General features: G+C 40.4%; 1 long non-coding RNA gene across 1 annotated transcript in view; it reads right to left on the reverse strand.

The window, feature by feature from the left end:
* Window positions 1-929: 929 nt before the first annotated feature.
* The window catches only part of LOC141727706 (uncharacterized), a 28956-nt gene continuing 2404 nt past the window's right edge, over window positions 930-27481 (reverse strand). The window contains exons 2-4 of the long non-coding RNA XR_012578660.1: window positions 10510-10566; window positions 3596-3685; window positions 930-1060 (exon numbers count right to left, since the gene is read on the reverse strand). This is a non-coding gene — a long non-coding RNA (uncharacterized LOC141727706). The remainder of the gene's footprint in view (window positions 1061-3595; window positions 3686-10509; window positions 10567-27481) is intronic.

Consider the following 27481-nt stretch of genomic DNA (forward strand, 5'->3'; position numbering starts at 1 on the left):
AATGTTTTCCTGGCAGGGTTGAGGCCAATTCCCAACTCCTGGAGCAGCTCAGGAATTCAATCTGAATTCTTTGTGTGCTCCAAGGAGAGATTTGAGGGACAGATTTTACAGAGAGAATTTTAAGGATGGATTTTAGGGACTGGAATTTCATGTGGATTCAGGAGCAGAAAGGTTTCCATTGTTTTCCTGGCAGGGCCAAGATCCAATTCCCAACTCCTGGAGCAGCTCAGGAGTTCAATCTGAATTCTTTGTGTGCTCCAAGGAGAGATTTGAGGGATGGATTTTACAGACAGATTTAAAGGATGGATTTTAGGGACAGAAGCAGCATGGAAGGAAAATTCCTGGGAATTTCAGGATGGTGAAAGAGCCAGAGCAGCACCAACAACTCTGCAGCCACAGGGCTTGAAAGGCTCTGGGAATTTCTGTGTGTAAAAAAAGGACAGAGTGCAAATGGCACAGAGAGCTCCAAAGGCTCTGGATCATCCCTGATGATCCATCCCCAGCCATGAGCAGGCAGGGCAAGGCTGGGCCACTGCACCCTCCCCACTCACAGCTGATTGCAAAAAACACCACAAATTCCGTGCAAAAAATAAATATAAAACACATTTAACAGCACCCAGCAGCAAGAAGCACAACAGGAGCAGAAAAGTTTTTTTTTATCTGCTCAATTTTCTCTCCTCACTGCACATCTGGGCAAAAATTCAGGCTGATCAGGGGGAAGAAAAGAATTTAAAAAATTATAAAGAATAAAGAATATAAATATAAAGCATATAAAATATAAAGAATTAAAATATAAAGAATTAAAAAAAAAAATTAAAAAATCCTACCTCCAGCTGGAAGGCACCCAAAAGCTTGGGTCTGAAACAGCACCTTATTTAGACAATGTGAGGAATGTTTGGGGATTTGCATAATGGGTGTCTGTCTGTCCGTGCTTACCTAAGGGCGCAGGAATGCTGTCTGTCTGTCAGTCGGTCCAGACTGCGGGGTTGGATCCAGGGAATCTCCCAGCCAGGAATAACACGGGCAGCAGGGGCAGGTGCTGCCACCTGCTGGTGGCACCCTGAGGTTGGGCAGCAAATTTGATTTTTGGGGTGATTTTTTGGGCGTTGGGGTTGTGGTGAAGAGATGAAATCAGGGTGAAAATCCATCCTCATCATCCTCATCCTCATCCAAAAAACCTCACTGCTCCTGGTGGCCCTGCAGAGCCTCACCCCGCTCTGCTGGTGGTTCTATTTTTAATTAAAGCGTTTTTGATGAAGTTTCCATAGAAATAATGAGATTTCCATAGATAATATATATCTATATATTATCTATATATATATATCTATCTATATCTATATTATATATATATATACATATATATATATATAATATATATATGTATATATTATATATATATCTATATCTATATATATGTATATATTATCTATATATATCTATATATATCTATATATTATATATAATATATATATACATATCTCTATATATATAATATATATATGTATATATTATATATATATCTATATATATATATATGTATATATTATCTATATATATCTATATATATATCTATATATTATACATAATATATATCTATATATTATAATATATATCTATATAAATAAAGCGTTTCCATAGAAATAATGAGATTTCCATAGATAATATATATATTTATATAGATATATATTATAATATATAGATATATATTATATATAATATATAGATATATATACTATATATATAAATAAAGCGTTTCCATAGAAATAATGATTTTTTTGGCGTTGGGGTTGTGGTGAAGAGATGAAATCAGGGTGAAAATCCATCCTCATCATCCTCATCATCCTCATCCAAAAATCCTCACTGCTCCTGGTGGCCCTGCAGAGCCTCCCCCTGCTCTGCTGGTGGTTCTAATTTTTAATTAAAGCGTTTTGATGAAGTTTCCATAGAAATAATGAGATTTCCATAGATAATATATATCTATATATTATCTATCTATCTATATATATATATATATATATAATATATATATTATATATATATATCTATATATTATGTATATTATATAGATATATATTATAATATATATCTATATAAATAAAGCGTTTCCATAGAAATAATGAGATTTCCATAGATAATATATATCTATATATTATCTATATATCTATCTATATATATCTATATTATATATACATATATAAAGTATATATATCTATATATATATCTATATATTATAATATATATCTATATATTATAATATATATCTATATCTATATATCTATCAATATATCTATATATCTATCTATATATATTATATATATATATGTATATATTATATATATATATCTATATATATATTATATATCTATATATCTATATATTATAATATATATCTATATATATATATCTATATCTATATATCTATCAATATATCTATATATCTATCTATATATATATTATATATATATGTATATATTATATATATATATATATATATTATATATAATATATATCTATATATTATAATATATATCTATATAAATAAAGCGTTTCCATAGAAATAATGAGATTAAAGCGAATTAATAAATAATAAAAGCGAAGCCTCACAAGCGCGGCCCACGCGCGCCCTCTGCAGGCCGCACTAAGGAACTGCAGGCAAGGAAATCCTGGGTTTTTTTCCCTTTAAAAAATGGGATTTTAAAGGATTTTTCACCAAAAATGTACAAAATCAGCTCATTTCCATCTCCTAAAGGCGGGGGAAAGGCAGAGCTCTGGATGCACCTGGATCTCAGCTCTTTGGGTGAGCCAGCAACCACTCATCATCATCATCATCATCATCATCATCATCATCATCATCATCATCACCTCAATGTCCCAAAGTTTGGTCTCCTGTGGGGAGATCAAACCTCTCTCAAATCCACAGAGGGCTCATCCTCCTGCCCTTTGAATTCCCAAAGTTATTCCAACAAAATTCCAACAAAATTCCAACAAAAAAATCCCTGAGGATGATCCAGCCCTGGGACAACACAGGCACAACTCCCAGCTCTGGGTTTGTCACCTCCAAACAACACCAAATAACCCCAAATAACCCCAAAAAAACCCAAAAAACCCAAATAACCCCAAATAACCCTAAAAAACCCCAAATAACCCCAAACAACCCCAAAAAACCCAAAAAAACCCAAATAACCCTAAAAAAAACCCCAAAAAACCCAAAAAAACCCAAATAACCCTAAAAAAAACCCCAAATAACCCCAAACAACCCCAAAAAACCCAAAAAATACCCCAAAAAAACCCCAAATAACCCCAAAAAACCCAAATAACCCCAAAAAAAACCCAAAAAAACCCCAAATAACCCCCAAAAACCCCAAAAAAAACCCCAAAAAATCCAAATAACCCCAAACAACCCCTTCACAGAATTTCCCATGGAAACTCCCACCCAGCTCCAGGTCCCCTCTGAAATGCAATTTCCCTAATTAACGAGGTAATTACAGCACAGAACCCAAATTCACATCCAAACCCCTCATCCAGACAGTTTTCCACATAAAATCAACCAATTAATTAATGGGAAATTAATTAATAATGAGACAAATCCGCTCACCTTCCTACTGCAGAGCAGCCTCGTTCTCCAGGTGGAGATTTTGGATTTTTTCCTGGATTTTTGATTTTTTTCTGGATTCCTGGATTGCTCCTGCCAAAGAAAATGAGAATTCAGATAAATCAGCCCAGAGCTGGGTTATTAATGGAATTAAAATTTGGGATATTTACCCCAATTATTTACATTAATTATCATTGGTGAGGGACATCCCTTGATTTGATCAATATCTAATTATTCACTGGAAAATCTTTACTGATCAATAATCAGAATAATGACAGTGGAATTTTCCTTTGATTTTATAAATCACAGCTTGAGTGAGGATTTTGCATCATTTTTTGGGGGGAAATATGAAAAATAAGAGGAATTTCCTCCATTTCAGAGGAAAATATGAAATAATTTTAATCAATTTGGGGGGGAATATTAAGAAAATGAAGAGTTTGCCCCATTTCAGAAAAGAATAAAAATAAGAGGATTTTGCATCATTTTTTTTGGGTGGAATATGAAGAATAAGAGGAATTTCCTCCATTTCAGCAGAAAATATGAAATAAATTTAATCATTTTTTGGGGGGGAGAATATGAAGAAAATGAAGAGTTTGCCCCATTTCAGAAGAGAATAAAAATAAGAGGATTTTGCATCAGTTTTGGGGGGAAATATGAAAAATAAGAGAAATTTCCCCCATTTTTGGGGGGAATATGAAGAAAATGAAGAGTTTGCCCCATTTCAGAAAAGAATAAAATTAAAGAGTAATTTTTATCATTTTTTTGGGGAGAATATGAAAAACAGGAGGAACTCCCCCCATTTCAGAAGAAAATATGAAAAAGAGAATTTTGCATAATTTTTCTGGGTTGGGAATATGAAGAAAAGGAGGAGTTTGCCCCATTTCAGAAAAGAATAAAAATAAGAGGATTTTGCATCATTTTTGGGGTGGAATCTGAAGAAAATGAGGAATTTGCCCCATTTCAGAAAATATGAAAAAGAGAACTTTGCATCATTTTTTGGGGTGGAATATGAAGAAGAGGAGGAGTTTGTCCCATTTCAAAGAAGATGAGGAAGAAAAATTTTCATCATTTTTTTAGGGGGGGAATATGAAGAAAGAAGTATTTACATCATTGCAGGGACGGTTACAGAGCATTTCACTATAAAAATGAGATTTTTTTTCACTATAAAAATGAGAAAAAAAAGAGATTTCAGCAGAGAAAAAAGAGATTTCAGCAGAGAAAAAAAGAGATTTCAGCACAGAAAAAAGAGATTTCAGCAGAGAAAAAAGAGATTTCAGCACAGAAAAAAGTTCCTGAGCATTTCAGCACCAAAAAATGAAGTTTCCTGCCGTGGCTGGGCACATCCTGGAAGGTTGAATTTCCAAGAAAAGCTCAGTGCCAGGCTGCAGGAACGAGCTGAGCTTGGGAAAGCTCCCAAAAACCCCTCGTGCCTCACGTCCCCTTCCCAGCACATTCATTGCTCAACCCAGCTGCACTCACAGAGGAGAAAATTCCAAGAATCCAGAGCTGAAATCCAACCCTGCTTGTTTTCCTTCTCGCTGCTTCAACACAAACAAGATTTATTTTAGTTTTGTTTTGGTTTTTTTTCTGGGCTGGGGTTTCTTTTTACCTCCCTCTTTCTCTGCAATGGGATCAGGGGTGAGGAACAGCCAAAAACAATTTAAATTTGTTTTGGTTTTGGTTTTTAACAGGGATTTTGGACAGGTTTCACATTGCTCTGTGTGGAAATAACAAGGTGAGGGCAGGGAAAAAAAAATAAAGGTGAATTTGGAATTGGCTTTGGAATGGGAAATCCCTGAGGTTCAGGGAATCCTGGAATGGTTTGGGATGGAAAAAACTCAAATCCCACCCAGTTCCACCATTCCCATTGCTCCAAACCTCTGGAATTGAATATTTCCCATTGCTCCAGGGAGATTTTCCACAGAACCACCCAGGAATCCCTGGATTCTGGGGAGGTTTTAGGATTTGGGAATGGAAAAAAGCACCTGGATCATCAGGATCCCTTGGAATGGGAAATCCTTGAGGTTCAGGGAATCCTGGAATTATTTGGGATGGAAAAATCTCAAATCCCACCTGGTTCCACTGCCCCAGGTTGCTCCAAGCCCCCAAATGATTGAAATTCCAGGGAATTCATCCCCACACACAAACAGGGCCACGAGCTGACAAAATGGGAGATTCCAGGGCAGGAATTTTGGGATGAGATCCAACCTCCAGCTGCCATCCTGGCTGCACAGGGATTTTCCATGGAGGTGAAGCTGCTGCCAAAATCAGCCCCACACAAACCAACCCCAAACCCCTCAGCCAGGTAAAACGAACCCATTAATGGCAAATTAATCAAAAATGAGAATTCCCTTCCCTCCAGGCCGAGCTGGGCTGAAATCCTGCAGGGACAGGATTGTTTCTGTCAGTTTTCCCTGGAATTTTGGGCTGCTTTGGGTTTCTCCTTTCGTGCTTCCCTTTCCAAAGCCACGCAGCTTTTCCTGCTTGTATCCAGGTTTTCCTTTTCTCTATCCAGGTTTCCCTGAGTGTTTCCCTGCCTGTGGCTGTTTCCCTGCCTGTATCCAGGTTTCCCTGCCTATACCAAAATTTCCCTGGCTCTATCCAGGTTTCCTTCCCCATATTCAGGTTTTCCTGCCTGCATCCAAGTTTTCCTGTCTGTATCCACGTTTTCCTGTCTGTATCCAGGTTTTCCTGCCTCTATCCAAATTTTCCTGCCTCTATCCAGGTTTTCCCGGTTGTATCCAGGTTTCCTTGGCTCTATCCAGGTTTCCCTGAGTGTTTCCCTGCCTATATCCAGGTTTTCCTGCCTCTATCCAGGTTTTCCTGCCTCTATCCATGTTTTCCTGTCTGGATTCAAATTTTCCTGCCTCTATCCAGGCTTTCCTTGTTGTATCCAGGTTTTCCTGCCTATTTTCCTGTCTGTATCCAGGTTTTCCTTTTCTCTATCCAGATTTCCCTGCCTCTACCAAAATTTCCCTGGCTCTATCCAGGTTTCCTTCCCTGTATCCAGGTTTCCTTCCCTGTATCCAGGTTTTCTGGCCTGCTTCCAGGTTTTCCTGCCTCTATCCAAATTTTCCTGCCTCTCTCCAGGTTTTCCTGCCTATACCAAAATTTCCCTGGCTCTATTCAGGTTTCCTTCCTCATATTCAGGTTTTCCTGCCTGCATCCAGGTTTTCCTGTCTGGATTCAGGTTTTCCTGCCTGCATCCAGGTTTTCCTGTCTGGATTCAGGTTTTCCTGCCTGCATCCAGGTTTTCCTGTCTGGATTCAGGTTTTCCTGCCTGCATCCAGGTTTTCCCAGTTGTATCCAGGTTTCCTTGGCTCTATCCAGGTTTCCCTGAGTGTTTCCCTGTCTGTATCCTGGTTTTCCTGCCTCTATTCATGTTTTCCTGCCTGGATTCAGGTTTTCCTGCCTGCATCCAAGTTTTCCTGTCTGTATCCAGGTTTCCTTCCCTGTATCCAGGTTTTCCTGCCTCTATCCAAATTTTCCTGTCTGTATCCAGGTTTTCCTGCCTGGATTCAGGTTTTCCTGTCTGGATTCAGGTTTTCCTTTTCTCTATCCAGGTTTCCCTGCCTATACCAAAAATTTCCCTATCTATTTCTATTTTTAAAAGAGTTTTTTTTTTCCCCTTCCCTGCTCCTGAGGTTTAATGGAATTATTGAATTATTTCGGTCCAAAGACTCTGCCAGGATCTAAAGGGATCTGTTGTATCGCTGACAACATCCCAAAAACAACAGGAAATTTAAAATCCACACCAAGAACATCCTAAAAATGGGAGGAATTTTAAATCCACACCAAAAACATCTCAAAAAGGACAGGAATTTAAAAATCTACACCAAGAACATCACAAAAATGGCAAAATCCACACCAAGAACATCCTAAAATTGGGAGGAATTTTAAATCCACACTAAGAACACCCAAAACCAGCAGGAATTTTAAAATCTATACCAGGAACATCCCAAAAATGCAGGAATTTTAAAATCCATACCAACAACATCCCATAAACAGTGGGAATTTTAAAATCCACACCAAGAACATCCCAAAAACTGCAGGAATTTTAAAATACACAAAAAGAACATCCCAAAACCAGCAAAATCCACACCAAGAACATCCCAAAAACTGCAGGAATTTTGCTTTGCAGGGTTCTCAGAGTTATCCCATAGGTTGCTCCAACAATTTGGAGATTTCTCCAGTAAAATATTAAGTAAAAAAATTTAAATTTTAAATTTTAAAAATTTTAAAAATTAAAAAATCAATTGTTAATTAATTGTTAATTAAATTAAAAATTTAAATTGTTTAAAATCCCTAAAAACACCCCCACAAAAAACCAAACATTCCCCAGGGTGGGGATATTCCCCCAGCTGGGAAAATTTCACCATAGAAAAACAGGGAAAGGAGGAAAAATATCCAGAGGAAGGATTTGGAAGCAAGGTTTGGGTTTAAATGAGGTTGTTTCAATGTGGTTGGTGTTACACAAGTGGCCTCAATCTTCCAGGATCAGCAATTTTGTCCAGGCAATTAGTGACAAAATTAAATGTCTTAATGACCCCTGGGAAATGGGATCCATCAGTGATTGCTGAGCCAGGGCAGCTCTGTTTCTGCAGGATATAAATCCCGAAAAAAAAGAGGGATTTGTGTCATTTAAGGAATGGGGGGGGAACTCAGAGCATGAAAAGCTCATTTCCCTCAGGAATTCTCCATTCATCTCCCTCAGGAATTCTCCATTCCTTTCCCATTTCCCTCAGGAATTCTCCATCTCCCTCAGGAATTCTCCATTTCCCTCAGGAATTCTCCATTCCCTTCCCATTTCCCTCAGGAATTCTCCATCTCCCTCAGGAATTCTCCATTCCCTTCCCATTTCCCTCAGGAATTCTCCATCTCCCTCAGGAATTCTCCATTTCCCTCAGGAATTCTCCATTCCCTTCCCATTTCCCTCAGGAATTCTCCATCTCCCTCAGGAATTCTCCATTCCCTTCCCATTTCTCCCAGGAATTCTCCATTCATTTCCCTCAGGAATTCTCCATTCCTTTCCATTTCCCTCAGGAATTCTCAATTCTCTTCCCATCTCCCTCAGGAATTCTCCATTTCCCTCAGGAATTCTCCATTCATTTCCCTCAGGATTCTCCATTCCCTTCCCATTTCCCTCAGGAATTCTCCCTTCCTTTCCCATTTCCCTCAAGAATTCTCCATTTCCCTCAGGAATTCTCCATTCCCTTCCTTCTCCCTCAGGAATTCTCAGTTCTCTTCCCATCTCCCTCAGGAATTCTCCATTCCTTTTCCCATCTCCCTCAGGAATTCTCCATTTCCCTCAGGAATTCTCCATTCCCTTCCCATTTCCCTCAGGAATTCTCCATCTCCCTCAGGAATTCTCTAGCCCCCTCAGGATTCTCCATTCCTTTCCCATTTCCCTCAGGAATTCTCCACTCCTTTCCCATCTCCCTCAGGAATTCTCCATCTCCCTCAGGAATTCTCCATTCCCTTCCCATCTCCCTCAGGAATTCTCCATTCCCTTTCCATTTCCCTCAGGAATTCTCCATTCCTTTTCCCATCTCCCTCAGGAATTCTCCATCTCCCTCAGGAACTCTCCATTCATTTCCCTCAGGATTCTCCATTCCCTTCCATTTACCTCAAGAATTCTCCATTCCTTTCCCATCTCCCTCAGGAATTCTCCATCTCCCTCAGGAATTCTCCATTTCCCTCAGGAATTCTCCATTCCTTTCCCTGTTCCCTCAGGAATTCTCCATTCCCTTCCCTGTTCAAATATTTGCACAAATATTTTCCCACCAGAAATTACAAGAACAACCTCGCCGAGTTTTCCTCTTTTTTGTTTTTTCTCCGTTTTGTTCCCGGTTTGGATGAAATTTGTGCCTCAGGGGACCCCACATCCATCCCCTACCGAGGACACCCCAAGTGCACAAATCAGGGCAAAAAAGGGACATTTTTGGGTTATTTTTTTTTAGGAAAGTGAGGCAAGAGGAAGCAGCGGTCACATGAGGATGTCCAGCCCCCAGAGCAGCTGCTAATTAGCGTCTCAGTTAATTAGCGGGCTCGCTGGGATGAGGAGCTCGGGGCTGGCAGCGACACAGCGCCCTCTGCTGGAGACTCCAAACGCAGCCTGGAGCCGGGAGTGAGGGCAAAAACCTCCTGGAATCTCCTAAAAAATTGATTTTTGCTCAAGAAACAGCTCTGGCCTGGCTGGGAATTCCTTGAGGAACACGGGAACAACTCTGGAGCTGCTCCTGAGGCAGGTCAGTGACTCAGGACCTTTGGATGTTCTTATCCAAACACTGATATTTTTTAAAATTAGACATTTTTAAAGATGGAGAATATTGAAACTCCAATTGGAGACTGCAAATCCAGCCTAAAGCCAGAAGTGAGGACAAAAACCCACTGGAATCTCCTAAAAAATTGATTTTTGCCCAATTTTAACTGGGAATTGTCGGAGGAACCTCTGGAGCTGCTCCTGAGGCAGGTCAGTGATTCATGCCCTTGATAAACCTTTAGATCTTCTTATCAAAACTCAGATATTTTTTTAAAATTTAGAATTTTTAAACATGGAGAATATGGAAACTCCAATTGGAGACTCCAAATCCAGCCTGGAGCCGGGAGTGAGGACAAAAACCTCACTGAAATTTCCTAAAAAAATGATTTCTGCCCAATTTTAGCTGGGAATTCCTTGGAGGAACCTCTGGAGCTGCTCCTGAGGCAGGTCAGTGATTCATGCCCTTGATAAACCTTTAGATCTTCTTATCCAAACTCAGATATTTTTTTAAAATTTAGAATTTTTAAAAATGGAGAATATTGAAACTCCAGTTGGAGACTCCAAATCCAGCCTGAAGACAAAAACCTCCTGGAATCTCCTAAAAAAAGAAATTTCTGGAGGTGTTTGGGTGTCTGTGGGTGCTGCTGGCACCTACCTGGGCAGGTGTCCCCACCTCCTCTGGCACTTGCTGCAGGGGGAAAGGACAAATCTCCTAAAATTAAAAAAAAAAAAAGAGAATTTTCAGCAATTGAAAGGATCCTGCAGGGAATTCCAGCTCCTCTCAACAGCAGCTGAAGCACCTCACACCTTCATCCCCATTTCCATCATCCCATTTTTCCCTGTTTTTTCCCTGCTGGAATCCAGCCCATTCCTGAACTATTTAAAGCACCTCACACCTTTATCCCCATCTCCATCATCCCATTTTTTCCCTCTTTTTTCCCTGCTGGAATCCCATTCCTGAACTACTTAAAGCACCTCACACCTTTATCCCCATTTCCAGCCTATTTTTTCCCTGTGTTTTCCCCATTTTCTGCCCATTCCAAGTTGATTTAAATCCACCCAAGCCACACAAGGAGTGTCTCCTTTATTTACATTTCAATCTGTTCAGAACCTGCCTTTAAGATTTTTTTGGAGGGGGGATAAAATCCTAAAAGCCCTCCCAGGAGAGGTTTAGTGAGGATGATGAAGGTGGCACCTGAGGCTTTTTCCATGCTCATCCATGGAATGGGGGATAAAACCCCAATTTCTGCCAGCTTAGACCTGGCTTTGAACACAGTGATTGCAAAAGAGAAATTTTTGGTAGGGGGGAAACCTGGCAGCTCACAGGCTGTCAGTGTGCAATGGCAGGTCTGAGTCTGAAGGTGGCACCATTGGAATGAGGGATGCCGTCCATCTGTCCATCCGTCCGTCCATCCATCCATCCATTGATCCATCGTCCATCCATCCATCCCTGTGTCCATTCATCTCTCCATTCCTGTGTCCATCCATCCATCATCCATCCATCCGTCTGTCCATCTGTCCTTGTGTCCGTCCATCCATGGATCCATCCATCCATCCCTGTGTCCATTCATCCATTATTCAATCTCTCCACCCATCCATTGTTCATCCATCCCTGTGTCCATCTGTCCATCCATCCATCCGTCCATATCCATCCATCCATCCCTCCCTCCTTCCCTCCACCCATCTATCATCCATCCCTGTCCGTCCATCCATCCATCCATCACCCCTCCACTCATCCATCCCTGTGTCCGTCTGTCCATCCATCCATCACCTGTCCACCCATCCATCATCCATCCATTCTCCATTTATCCATCCATCCATCCCTTCATCCCTGTGTCCGTCCGTCCATCCATCCATCCATCCATCCATCCATCCATCCATCCATCCATCCATCCATCATCCCTCAGTCCATGGATCCATGCATCAATCCCTCCATCCATCATCTCTTCCTCCATTCTTCCCTTCCTCCATCCGTCCATCCATCCCTGTGTCCATCCATTCATCCCTCCCTCCCTCCATTATCCATCCATCCATCTGTCCATCCGTCCATCCATCATCCCTCCACTCATCCACCCCTGTGTCCGTCCGTCCATCCATCCATCATCCATCCATCCATCCATTCATCCATCCATCCATCCCTTCATCCCTGTGTCCATCCATCCATCCATGGATCCATCCATCCACATCCATCCATCCATCATCCCTCAGTCCATGGATCCATCCATCATCCCTCCATCCATCAATCCCTTCCTCCATCCGTCCGTCCATCCATCATTCCCTCATCCATCTGTGTCCGTCCATCCATCCATCCCTGTATCCATCCATCCATCCCCATTCCTCATCTATCCATCCATCCCCGTGTGTGTCCGTCCGTCCATCCATCCATTCTTCATTTATCCATCCATCCATCCATCCCTTCATCCCTGTGTCCATCCATCCCCATCCATGTCCATCCATCACCCCTCCACCCATCCATCCATCCCTCCATCATCCATCCATCCATCCATCCATCCCCATTCATGTCTACCCCTGTGTCCATCCATCCATCCATCATCCCTCCACCCAACCACCCCTGTGTCCATCCGTCCATCCATCCATCACCTGTCCACCCATCCATCATCCATCCATCCATCCCCATTCATGTCCATCCCTGTGTCCGTCCATCCATCCATCCATTCACCCATCCCTCCATCATCCATTCCTCATCCATCCATCCATCCCCGTGTGTGTCCGTCCATCCATCCCTCCATCCATTCTCCATTTATCCACCCATCCCTTCATCCCTGTGTCCATCCATCCATCCATGGATCCATCCATCCATCATCCTTTCATCCATCCATCCATCCATCATTCCCTCATCCATCTCTGTCTGTCCATCCATCCATCCATCCCTGTATCCATCCATCCATCCATCCCTGTATCCATCCATCCATCCATCCCCGTGTGTGTCCGTCCATCCATCCCTCCATCCATTCTCCATTTATCCACCCATCCACCCATCCATCATCCATCCCTTCATCCCTGTGTCCATCCATCCATCCATCCACCCATCCATCATCTATCCATCCATCCATCCCCATTCATGTCCATCCCTGTGTCCGTCCATCCATCCATCCATCCATCCATCCATCCATCCATCCATCCCTCCCTCCCTCCATTATCCATCCATCCATCTGTCCACCTGTCCATCCATCACCCCTCCACTCATCCACCCGTGTCCGTCTGTCCATCCATCCATCACCTGTCCACCCATCCATCATCCCTCCATCCATCCATCAATCCATCCATTCTCCATTTATCCATCCATCCATCCCCATTCGTGTCCGTCCCTCCATCCATCCTTCCCTTCCTCCACCTGTCCATCCATCCATCATTCCCCCATCCATCCATCCATCCATCCATCCATCCATCCATCCATCCCTTCATCCCTGTGTCCATCCATCCATCCCCATCCATGTCCATCCATCCCCACCAACCATTCCCATTCCCTCTCCCATCCGAGGGGTTTCTCCCTTTGAAGGCAGCAGCCCCATCCATCCATGACATCCCTGAGGCTTCCACAGCAGAAACCAGGGAAGAACAACCCTGAGCCCCTCTGGCAGTGAAGACCAGGAGAGCGACAGAGCTCCAGGCAGAGCTGCAGCTTTTCATCCTCTGCTCCTCCCCACGAGCAGCCAATTAAAAATCCCACACACCAAATTAATTCCAGTTCCAGGGGAGCTGCAAATACACAGCCACTATTGAGGGTAGGGAAAATTGCTGTGTTCTGTTCCTTTGTCAGGTGGCAGAGAATGACATCTGCAAAAAGGGGGGAAAAAGGGAAAAAAAGCAAAAAAAAAAAAAAGCAGATTTGGGATCCAGCAGAGCAGAAGCAAAGGAAAAGGAGGGAATTCAGGGAAGGAGCTTCATCCCCACGGACAGGGCAGGAGCTGGGCAGAGACCCCAGAGATCCCTCACACCCCCCCAGCTCCTGCCCTTCAATTTGTTCAGGAATTGGGAAACCCATCCATTTGTTTGGGAATTGGGAAAACTCACAAATATGTTTAGAAATTGGGAAACCTACCCAGTTTTTTGGGAATTGGGAAAACCCATCAGTTTATTTGGGAGCTGCAAAAACTCATCCATTTATTTAGGAACTGGGAAAACCCATAAATTTGTTTAGGAATTGGGAAACCTATTGATTTGTTTGGAAACTGAGAAAACTCATAAATATGTTTAAAAATTGGGAAAACCCATCCGTTTGTCTAGGAATTGGAAAAACCCATCAGTTTATTTGGGAGCTGGGAAAACTCATAAATTTGTTTAGGAATTGGGAAAACCCATAAATTTGTTTAGGAAACAGGAAAACTCATCCATTTGCTTGGAAACTGGGAAAATTCACCCATCCATTTATTTAGGAATTGGGAAAACTCATCAATTTCTTTGGGAGCTGGAAAAACTCATCCATTTATTTAGGAACTGGGAAAACCCATAAATTTGTTTAGGAAACAGGAAAACCCATCCATTTGCTTGGAAACTGGGAAAATTCACCCATCCATTTTTTTAGGAATTAGGAAAACTCATCCATTTGTTTGGAAACTTGGAAAACCCATAAATTTGTTTAGGAATTGGGAAAACTCATAAATTTGCTTAGGAATTGGGAAAACCTATCCATCTATTTGGAAGCTGCAAAAATTCATCCATTTGTTTGGGAGCTGGAAAAACCCAAAAATTTGTTTAGGAATTGGGAAACCTATTGATTTGTTTGGGAATTGGGGAAAGTCATAAATTTGTTTAGGAATTGGGAAAACTCACCCATCCATTTATTTGCAAACTGGGAAAACTCATAAATTTGTTTAGAAAGTGGGAAAACTCATAAAAGGGAGAATTTGCACCTGGAATGCCTCAGGAAAAATGGAGAATTTGTAACCTGAAATGCCTCAGGAATTATGGAGAATTTGTAACCAGGAATGCCTCAGGAATTGAACAAAAATGGAGAATTTGTAATCTGGAATGCCTCAGGAATTGCAGGAAAAATTGAAAATTTGCACCTGGAATGCCTCAGGAATTATGGAGGATTTGTACCTGGAATGCCTCAGGAATTACAGGAAAAATTCAGAATTTGCACCTGGAATGCCTCAGGAATTACAGGAAAAATGGAGAATTTGTATCTGAAATGCCTCAGGAATTACAGGAAAAATTCAGGATTTGCACCTGGAATCCCTCAGGAATTGCAGGAAAAATTCAGGATTTGTAACCAGGAATGCCTCAGGAATTCTGGAGGATTTGTAACCTGGAATGCCTCAGGAATTGCAGGAAAAATTGAAAATTTGCACCTGGAATACCTCAGGAAAAAATGGAGAATTTGTACCTGGAATGCCTCAGGAATGGCACAAAAAATGGAGATTTTGCACCTGGAATGCCTCAGGAATTGCTGGAAAAATTCAGGATTTGTACCTGGAATGCCTCAGGAATTGCAGGAAAAAATGGAGAATTTGTACCTGAAATCCCTCAGGAATTGCAGGAAAAATTGAAAATTTGCACTTGGAAAGCCTCAGGAATTATGGAGAATTTGCACATGAAATGCCTCAGGAATTGCACAAAAAATGGAGAATTTGTACCTGGAATCCCTCAGGAATTGCACCAAAAATCCAAAATCTTCACCTGCAATCCCTCCAAACCCCCAAATTTCATCCCAAACCATCTCAGGACTCTCCCAGCTTTCCCCAAACCGTGGATTTGATTGATTTCTTTATTTTTTTTCCTTTTTTTTTTCCCCTCCCAATGCATCTCCTCTGGTTTCTGACAACCCCTCTGCTATTTCAGGAACGCTCATCCGCAGGTGGAATTTGGATTTTCTGTTCCCATGACTGACAACACAACTCCATCCTGCTATTTTCAGCCTCCATTATTATTCCAAAGGTAAGGATTTATTTCCAGAAAAAAGCGTTTTTTCACACCTTAACAGCAAAAAAAAAATTGAGAAAAAAATATAAAAAATTTAAAAAAAAAATCAGAATTTTTCCAAGTTTTGCCACAGGGCAAAAAGGGTCTGCAGCAAAGGGAATTAATGAGCTGGTGGAGGGTTAAAATGGAATTAAAGTCACTGTTGGGATGGGGAAAATAGGTTTAAATTGAAGATATTCCTCAGCACAGGCAGGGAAATGGGGATGGAGGCAGGAATGGGAATGCAGGAATGGGAATTGTCCCCATTTCTGCCACCGGGAGAAATTCCCAAAATTCCATTCCCAATAACATCAGGATAAATTCCCAAAATTCCATTCCCAGTTCGGCCACTGCACCCTCCGAACAACACCAGGAAAAATTCCCAAAAATCCATTCCCAACAACACCAAGAAAAATTCCTAAAAATCCATTCCCAGCTCAATCACTGCACCAACACCATCAGGAGAAATTCCCAAAAATCCATTCCCAATAACACCAGGATAAATTCCCAAAAATCATCTCCCAGCTCAGCCACTGCACCCAATAACACAAAAATTCCCAAAATTCCATTCCCAGTTCAGCCACTGCATCCTCCCAATAACACCAGGAAAAATTCCCAAAATTCCATTCCCAACAACACCACAAAAATTCCCAAAATTCCATTCTCAGCTCAATCACTGCACCAGCACCATCAAGAGAAATTCCCAAAATTCCATTCCCAATAACACCAGGAAAAATTCCCAAAAATCCATTCCCAGCACCCAAAAAAATCAGGATAAATTCCTTGTAGCCTTTCCTTGTCCTGCAGCCCTCTGCAATTCCCAAAAATCCATTCCCAGCACCCAACACCACCACAAAAATTCCCAAAATTCCATTCTCAGCTCAATCACTGCACCAACACCATCAGGATAAATTCCCAAAATTCCATTCCCAGTTCAGCCACTGCACACAAAACCACAAGAATTCCCAAAATTCCATTCCCAGCTCAACCACCAGGATAAATTCCCCAAAATCCATTCCCAATAACACCAGGATGAATTCCAAAAAAATCCATTCCCAGCACCCAACAACACCAAGAAAAATTCCCAAAATTCCATTCCCAGCTCAATCGCTGTGCCAAACACCATCAGGATAAATTCCCAAAAATCCATTCCCAACAACACCAGGAAAAATTCCCAAAAATCCATTCCCAGCACCCAATACCACCAGGATAAATTCCCAAAATTCCATTCCCAACAACACCAGGAAAAATTCCCAAAAATCCATTCCCAGTTCAGCCACTGCATCCTCCCAATAACACCAGGATGAATTCCCAAAAATCCATTCCCAATAACACCAAGAAAAATTCCCAAAATTCCATTCCCAGCTCAGCCACTGCACCAACACCATCAGGAAAAATTCCCAAAATTCCATTCTCAGCACCCAATACCACCACAAAAATTCCCAAAAATCCGTTCCCAATAACACCAGGATGAATTCCCAAAATTCCATTCCCAGCTCAACCACCAGGATAAATTCCCAAAAATCATCTCCCAGCTCAGCCACTGCACCCAATAACACAAAAATTCCCAAAAATTCCATTCCCAGTTCAGCCACTGCATCCTCCCAATAACACCAGGATGAATTCCCAAAAATCCATTCCCAATAACACCAGGATGAATTCCAAAAAAATCCATTCCCAGCACCCAACAACACCAAGAAAAATTCCCAAAAATCCATTCCCAATAACACCAGGATGAATTCCCAAAATTCCATTCCCAGCTCAGCCACTCTGCCAAACACCATCAGGATAAATTCCCAAAATTCCATTCCCAACAACACCAGGAGAAATTCCCAAAATTCCATTTCCAGCACCCAACAACACCACAAAAATTCCCAAAAATCCGTTCCCAACAACACCAGGAGAAATTCCCAAAAATCCATTCTCAGCTCAACCACCAGGATAAATTCCCAAAAATCATCTCCCAGCTCAGCCACTGCACCCAATAAAACAAAAATTCCCAAAATTCCATTCCCAGCTCAATCACTGCACCAACACCATCAGGAGAAATTCCCAAAAATCCACTCCCAACACCACCACAAAAATTCCCAAAAATCCATTCCAAATAACACCAGGAGAAATTCCAAAAAAATCCATTCCCAGCACCCAACAACACCAAGAAAAATTCCCAAAATTCCATTCCCAGCTCAGCCACTGTGCCAAACACCATCAGGATAAATTCCCAAAATTCCATTCCCAATAACACCAGGAAAAATTCCCAAAATTCCATTCTCAGCTCAACCACCAGGATAAATTCCCAAAAATCATCTCCCAGTTCAGCCACTGCACCCAATAACACAAAAATTCCCAAAAATCCCATTCCCAGCTCAGCCACTGCACCCTCCCAATGACACCAGGAAAAATTCCCAAAATTCCATTCCCAATAACACCAGGATGAATTCCAAAAAAATCCATTCCCAGCTCAGCCACTGCATCCTCCCAATGACACCAGGAAAAATTCCCAAAAATCCATTCCCAGCTCAATCACTGCACCAACACCATCAGGAAAAATTCCCAAAATTCCATTCCCAGTTCAGCCACTGCACCCTCCCAATAACACCAGGATAAATTCCCAAAAATCAACTCCCACCTCAGCCACTGCACCCAATAACACCCAATAAAAATTCCCAAAAATCCATTCCCAATAACACCAGGAGAAATTCCCAAAATTCCATTCCCAATAACACCAGGAAAAATTCCCAAAAATCCATTCCCAGTTCAGCCATTGTACCCTCCCAATAACACCAGGAAAAATTCCCAAAATTCCATTTCCAGCACCCAATACTACCACAAAAATTCCCAAAAATCCATTCCCAACACCAGGAGAAATTCCCAAAAATCCAATCCCAATAACACCAGGATGAATTCCCAAAATTCCATTCCCACCTCAACCACCAGGATAAATTCCCCAAAAATCTCTCTCAGGAATTCTCCATTCCCTTCCCATCTCCCTCAGGAATTCTCCTGGGAATGAAAGGTTTTAATTGGGATTTGTGCAATTAAATCTGCCTGAAAGCTGCAGAATTCCCACAGAACTCATGGATTAGAGGAAAAATTATCCCAAATTTCACCAGGAGCTGCCAAACCCTGTGGATCCACACAGAGCCCTGGTGTGGAAAATCTGGAATGGTTTGGGTTGGGAATCCCAGGAAATCCCAGGAAATCCCAGGAAATCCCAATAAATCCCAATAAATCCCAATAAATCCCAATAAATCCCAATAAATCCCAATAAATCCCAATAAATCCCAATAAATCCCAATAAATCCCAGGAAATCCCAATAAATCCCAATAAATCCCAGGAAAATCCAGGAAAATCCAGGAAAATCCAGGAAATCCCAATAAATCCCAATAAATCCCAATAAATGCCAGGAAATCCCAGGAAATCCCAATAAATCCCAGGAAATCCCAGGAAATCCCAGGAAATCCCAATAAATCCCAGGAAATCCCAATAAATCCCAATAAATCCCAGGAAATCCCAATAAATCCCAGGAAATCCCAGAAAATCCCAGGAAATCCCAATAAATCCCAGGAAATCCCAGGAAATCCCAATAAATCCCAGGAAATCCCAATAAATCCCAGGAAATCCCAGAAAATCCCAGGAAATCCCAGAAAATCCCAGAAAATCCCAGGAAATCCCAGAAAATCCCAGAAAATCCAAACAAATCCCAATAAATCCCAATAAATCCCAGGAAATCCCAGGAAATCCCAGGAAATCCCAGGAAATCCCAATAAATGCCAGGAAATCCCAATAAATCCCAATAAATCCCAGGAAATCCCAGGAAATCCCAGAAAATCCCAGAAAATCCCAGAAAATCCCAGGAAATCCCAATAAATCCCAATAAATCCCAGGAAATCCCAATAAATCCCAGGAAATCCCAGGAAATCCCAATAAATCCCAGGAAATCCCAATAAATCCCAGGAAATCCCAGGAAATCCCAGGAAATCTCAATAAATCCCAATAAATCCCAATAAATCCCAATAAATCCCAGGAAATCCCAATAAATCCCAATAAATCCCAGGAAATCCCAGGAAATCCCAGGAAATCCCAGGAAATCCCAGGAAATCCCAATAAATCCCAGTAAATCCCAGGAAATCCCAGGAAATTACAGTAAATCCCAATAAATCCCAATAAATCCCAGGAAATCCCAGAAAATCTCAGTAAATCCCAATAAATCCCAATAAATCCCAATAAATCCCAATAAATCTCAGGAAATCCCAATAAATCCCAATAAATCTCAGTAAATCCCAATAAATCCCAGGAAATCCCAGGAAATCCCAATAAATCCCAATAAATCCCAATAAATCCCAATAAATCCCAATAAATCCCAGGAAATCCCAGGAAATCCCAGGAAATCCCAGGAAATCCCAATAAATCCCAATAAATCCCAATAAATCCCAGGAAATCCCAGGAAATCCCAGGAAATCCCAATAAATCCCAATAAATCCCAGGAAATCCCAGGAAATCCCAATAAATCCCAATAAATCCCAATAAACCCCAATAAATCTCAGGAAATCCCAATAAATCCCAATAAATCCCAGGAAATCCCAATAAATCCCAGTAAATCCCAATAAATCCCATTAAATCTGCCTGAAAGCTGCAGAATTCCCACAGAACTCATGGATTAGAGGAAAAAATGATTCCAAATTTCAGCCAGAAAAAATTGATTCCAAATTTTTCCCTGGAAAAATTCCAAATTTTCCAAGGAAATCCTGTGGATCCATGGAAATGCAGCTCACCCACCTGGATCCAGAATTGCTCTCAGCTTTACCAAAAATTCTTTTAAAAAATAATTAAAAATATTATAAATATTTTTAAATATTAAAATAAAAATATTCTTTAAAAATACCAAAAAAATTCTAATTAAAAATAAATGAAATAAAGAGCTCCTGAGGGTTTTAGATGGAAAAGTTTGATGAAATTAAACCCAATTATTAAACATAAAAAATTAAACCCAATTATTAAACCCAATTATTAAACCCAATTATTAAACCCAAAAAATTAAACAATTATTAAACCCAATTATTAAACCCAATTATTAAACCCAGTTATTAAATCCAAAAAATTAAACCCAATTATTAAACCCAATTATTAAACCCAAAAAATGAAACCCAAAAAATGAAACCCAAAAAATGAAACCCAATTATTAAACACAATTATTAAACCCAATTATTAAACCCAAAAATTAAACCCAATTATTAAACCCAAGAAATTAAACCCAATTACTAAACCCAAGAAATTAAACCCAATTATTAAATACAATTATTAAACCCAAAAAATGAAACCCAAAAAATTAAAGCCAATTATTAAACCCAGAAAATTAAACCCAATTATTAAACCCAATTATTAAACCCAATTATTAAACCCAAAAATTAAACCCAAAAAATTAAACCCAAAAAAATTAAACCCAATTATTAAACCCAAAAAATTAAACCCAAAAAATTAAACCCAAAAAAATTAAACCCAATTATTAAACACAAAAAATTAAACCCAAAAAATGAAAACAATTATTAAACCCAATTATTAAACCCAATTATTAAACCCAATTATTAAACAATTATTAAACCCATTTATCCTCGTGACCACATTTGCTCAGGGGTTTGCAAGAGCCAATTAAAAGGGTAAAACTCGGATTAATTAATGAATTAATGACTGAGACAAAGCTCTCTCTCCCAGCTTGGCTTCCTTTATTTTTAATTTAATTTTAATTTGATTTTTTTGGGCTGAATGTGACAATGGGCGGGCAGGGAAGTGGATTTGTGGGTTTGGTTCTGTGCCTGGAACACTGCAGGAATTCCAGGATTTTGGAATCGGAAGTTTCCAAAATTTAGGAATTTCAGGATATTGGAATTAAGAGTTTTCAGGAATTCCAGGATATTGGAATTAAAAGTTTTTATCACTTCAGGAATTCCAGGATATTGGAATTAAAGGTTTCAAGAATTCCAGGATATTGGAATTAGAGATTTTCAAAATTTAGGAATTCCAGGATATTGGAATTAAAGGTTTTCACTACTTTAAGAATTCCAGGATATTGGAATTAACAGTTTTCCACAATTCAGGGATTCCAGGATATTGGAATTAAAAGTTTTCACCACTTCAGGAATTCCAGGATTTTGGAATCTGAGGTTTCCAAAATTTAGGAATTCCAGGATATTGGAATTAGAGTTTCCAGGAATTCCAGGATATTGGAATTAAAGGTTTTCACTACTTCAGGAATTCCAGGAAATTGGAATCAGATTTCCACCACTTCAGGAATTCTTAGAGGTTTCCACAATTCAGGAATTCCAGGATTTTGGAATTAAAGGTTTCAGGAATTCCAGGATATTGAATCAGAGGTTTCAGGAATTCCAGGATATTGGAATTAAAGGTTTTCATCACTTCAGGAATTCCAGGATATTGTAATTAAAAGTTTCCACAATTTAGGAATTCCAGGATATTGGAATTAAAGGTTTCCACCACTTCAAGAATTCCAGGATATTGGAATTAGAGGTTTCCACCACCTCGGGAATTTCAGAATACTGGAATTAAAGGTTTCAGGAATTTCAGGATATTGGAATTAAAAGTTTTCACCACTTCAGGAATTCCAGGATATTGGAATCAGAGGTTTCCACCACTTCAGGAATTCTTAGACGTTTCCACAATTCAGGGATTCCAGGATATTGGAATTAAAGGTTTTCAGCACTTAAAGAATTTCAGGATATTGGAATTGGAGATTTCCAAAATTTAGGAATTGCAGGACATTGGAATTAGAGGTTTTCAGCACTTTAAGAATTTTAGGATATTGGAATTAAATGTTTCCACAATTCAGGAATTCCAGGATATTGGAATTAAAGGTTTCAGGAATTCCAGGATTTTGGAATCAGAGGTCTCCAAAATTTTAGGAATTCCAGGACATTGGAATTAAGAGGTTTCAGGAATTTCAGGATATTGGAATCAGAGGTTTCCACAATTTAGGAATTCCAGGATATTGGAATTAAGAGTTTTCAGGAATTCCAGGATATTGGAATCAGAGGTTTTCAGCACTTTAAGAATTCCAAGATATTGGAATTGGAAGTTTCCACAATTTAGGAATTCCAGGATATTGGAATTAAAGGTTTTCACCACCTCAGGAATTCCAGGATTTTGGAATCAGAGGTTTCAGGGATTCCAGGATATTGGAATCAGAGGTCTCCAAAATTTTAGGAATTCCAGGATATTGGAATCAGAGATTTCCACCACTTCAGGAATTCTTGGAGGTTTCCAACCCTTCAGGAATTCCAGGATATTGGAATTAGAGATTTCCACAATTTAGGAATTCCAGGATATTGGAATCAGAGGTTTCCACCACCTTGGAAATTTCAGGATATTGGAATCAGAGATTTCCACCACTTCAGGAATTCTTAGAGGTTTCCACAATTCAGGAATTCCAGGCTATTGGAATTGGAGTTTTCAGGAATTCCAGGACATTGGAATTAAAGGTTTCAGGAATTCCAGGAAATTGGAATCAGAGGTTTTCACCACTCTAAGAATTCCAGAAAATTGGAATTAGAGATTTCCAAAATTTAGGAATTCCAGGATATTGGAATTAAAGGTTTTCACTACTTCAGGAATTCTTAGAGGTTTCCACAATTCAGGAATTCCAGGATTTTGGAATCAGAGGTCTCCAAAATTTTAGGAATTCCGGGATATTGGAATTAAAAGTTTCCACCACCTCGGGAATTTCAGGATATTGGAATTAGAGGTTTCAGGGATTCCAGGATACTGGAATTGCAGGTTTCCACAACTCAGGAATTCCAGGATTTTGGAATTAAGAGGTTTCAGGAATTCCGGGATATTGGAATTAAAGGTTTTCACCACTTCAGGAATTCTTATCAGGTTTCCACAATTCAGGAATTCCAGAATATTGCAATCAGAGATTTCCACCACTTCAGGAATTCTTAGAGGTTTCCATAATTTAGGGATTCCAGGATATTGGAATCAGAGGTTTTCAGCACTTAAAGAATTTCAGGATATTGGAATTAGAGATTTCCAAAATTTAGGAATTCCAGGATATTGGAATTAAAGGTTTTCATCACTTCAGGAACTCCAGGATATTGGAATTGGAAGTTTCCACAATTCAGGAATTCCAGGATATTGGAATCAGAGATTTCCACCACTTCAGGAATTCTTAGAGGTTTCCACAATTTAGGAATTCCAGGATATTGGAATTAAAAGTTTTCACCACTTCAGGAATTCCAGGATATTGAATCAGAGGTTTCAGGAATTCCAGGATATTGGAATTAAAGGTTTTAGGAATTCCAGGAAATTGGAATCAGAGATTTCCACCACTTCAGGAATTCTTAGAGGTTTCCAAAATTTAGGAATTCCAGGATATTGGAGCTATTAGAGGCTTTCACCACTTCAAGAATTTCAGGATATTGGAATCAGAGGTTTCCACCACTCTAAGAATTCCAGAAAATTGGAATTAGAGATTTCCAAAATTTAGGAATTCCAGGATATTGGAATCAGAAGTTTTCAGCACTTTAAGAATTCCAGGATATTGAAATTAGAGATTTTCAGGAATTCCAGGATATTGGAATCAGAGATTTTCAAATTTTAAGAATTCCAGGATATTGGAATCAGAGGTTTAAGGAATTCCAGGATATTGAATTAGAGATTTTCAGGAATTCCAGGACATTGGAATCAGAGGTTTCAGGAATTCCAGGACATTGGAATTAGAGATTTTCAGGAATTCCAGGACATTGGAATCGGAATTTTCAGGAATTCCAGGACATTGGAATTGGAATTTTCAGGAATTCCAGGATATTGAACAATCCCACCTCCAAGCTCCCCACGAGCCCTTTACCCCGACCCCAGCTGGGAATTCCGGGGCTCTCCCGGCTCTGCTGCTCCCAAATCCTCTGGGAGCTTCCAGAGCTTCCCTGGGGCACAAACCCAACCAGAGCACCCCAATCCCACCCTGAGCTCAATTTGGGGCTGGAAATGATTTTATAAAGCGGCAGCTCCGGCCCAAAGAGCTTCACCCACCCTATGGATGGGACAGCCAGGGGCACTCCCAGGGAGGAAATGGCCCAAAAATCGGGAAAGTGACACCAAAATCAGCAAAGTGACACCAAAATCAGCAAAGGGACACCAAAATCAGCAAAGGGACACCAAAATCAGCAAAGGGACACCAAAAATTGGGAAAGTGACACCAAAATCAGCAAAGTGACACCAAAAATCAGCAAAGTGACACCAAAATCAGCAAAGTGACACCAAAATCAGCAAAGTGACACCAAAATCAGCAAAGTGACACCAAAAATCAGCAAAGTGACACCAAAATCAGCTTTTTCCAAGGGACAGAGTTCAGTTCTAATGGGACAGGGACAGTCACAATTCCCTACCAGCCACCAAATCAGGAAAGTGTCACCAAAATCAGGAAACTGCCATCAAATCAAATCAGGAAAGTGCCACCAAAATCAAGAAATTTCCACCAAAATCACTTTTTCCAAGAGACAGAGTTCAGTTCTAATGGGACAGGGACAGGCACCATTCCCTCCCAGTCACAATTCCTCCCTTCCAGAGTCAGGAAACTGCCACCAAATCAAATCAGGAAAGGGCCACAAAAATCAGGAAACTGCCACAAAAATCAGCTTTTTCCAAGGGAGAGTTCAGTTCTAATGGGACAGGGACAGCCACAATTCTCTTCCAGTGAGGAAAGTGCCACCAAATCAGGAAAGTGCCACCAAATGAAATCAGGAAATTGCCACCAAAATCACTTTTTCCAAGGAGCAGAATGTTCAGTTCCAATGGGACAGGGACAGCAACAATCCCCTGCCAACCACTAAAATCAGGAAAGTGCCACAAAACCCAAGAAATTGCCACAAAAATCACCTTTTTCCAATGCACAGAGTGTCCAGCAGGGACAGGGGAGGGAAAGCCACAATTCCCTACCAGCGAGGAAACTGCCACCAAATCAAATCAGGAAACTGCCACAAAAATCAAGAAATTTCCACCAAAATCAGCTTTTTCCAATGCATGGAGCGTCCAGCTCTAACAGGACAGGGACAGCCACAATTCCCTACCAGCCACCAAATCAGGAAACTGCCATCAAATCAAAATCAGGAAATTGCCACCAAAATCAGCTTTTTCCAAGAGGTAAAGTGTCCAGTTCTAATGGGACAGGGACAGCCACAATTCCCTCCCAGTGATCAAATCAAATCAGGAAAATGCCACCAAAAATCAGGAAAATGCCACCAAATTAAATCAGGAAATTGCCACCAAAATCAGGAAATTGCCACCAAAATCACTTTTTCCAAGAGACAGAGTTCAGTTCTAATGGGACAGGGACAGCCACAATTCCCTGCCAGTGAAGAAAGTGCCACCAAAATCAAGAAATTGCCACCAAAATCAGCTTTTTCCAAGGGACAGTGTCCAGCTCTAATGGGACAGGGACAGGCATGATTCCCAATGAGGAAACTGCCACCAAAATCAGAAAAATGCAACCAAAAATCAGGAAAGTGCCACCAAAATCAGGAAATTGCCACCAAAATCAGCTTTTTCCAAGGGGTAAAGTGTCCAGCTCTAATGGGACAGGGACAGGCATGATTCCCAGTGAGGAAACTGCCACAAAAATCAGGAAATTTCCACCAAAATCAGCTTTTTCCAAGGGCCAGTGTCCAGCTCCTTGGAGCCCAGGGCAGGGATGAGAACTGGGGTTCCTCGTCAGCCCAACGGGTACAGAATCAGAAATTCCCATGAGTTTGTTTGATGGGATGTTTTTAGATTTTGGGGGTGTTTTTCTCATTTTTCCCCCCCAAAATAATGGGATAAATGGTGGCTACACACAGTCACAAATTCCCATTAATTTGTTTTATGGGGTATTTTTGGGGTATTTTTCCCATTTTTCCCCCCAATAGAATGGGATAAATGGTGGGTACAGAATCACAAATTCCCATGAATTTGTTTTATGGGGTATTTTTGATTTTAGGGGTGTTTTTCCCCCAAAAAGAATTGGATAAATGGTGGCTCCAGAGTCATAAATTCCCATGAATTTGTTTTATGGGGTATTTTCAGGGGTATTTTTCCCATTTTTCCCCCCGAAAGAACGGAAAAAATGGTGGCTACAGAATCATTAATTCCCATTAATTTGTTTTATGGGGTACTTTTGATTTTAGGGGTTTTTCCCCAAAAAAACAGGATAAATGGTGGCTCCAGAGTCATAAATTCCCATGAATTTGTTTTATGGAGGGTTTTTGGGGTGTTTTTCCCCACAAGAGAAGGAGATAAATGGTGGGTACAGAATCACAAAATCCCAATTATTTGTTTTATGGGGTATTTTTGTTTTTTAGGGGTTTTTCCCAAAAAAACCAGGATAAATGGTAGGTACAAAGTTACAAATTCCCATTAATTTGTTTTATGGGCTATTTTTGGGGTGTTTTTCCAACTTTTCCCCCACAAAAGAATTGGATAAATGGTGGCTATAAAATCCCACAAATTTGTTTTATGGGGTATTTTCAGGGGTATTTTTCCCATTTTTCCCCCCGAAAGAACGGAAAAAATGGTGGCTACAGAATCATTAATTCCCATTAATTTGTTTTATGGGGTATTTTTGATTTTAGGGGTTTTTCCCCAAAAAAACAGGATAAATGGTGGGTACAGAGTCATAAATTCCCATGAATTTGTTTTATGGGGTATTTTTGGGGTA

This window comes from Zonotrichia albicollis, unplaced genomic scaffold, assembly GCF_047830755.1.
Source record: "Zonotrichia albicollis isolate bZonAlb1 unplaced genomic scaffold, bZonAlb1.hap1 Scaffold_208, whole genome shotgun sequence".
Lineage (NCBI taxonomy): Eukaryota > Metazoa > Chordata > Aves > Passeriformes > Passerellidae > Zonotrichia > Zonotrichia albicollis.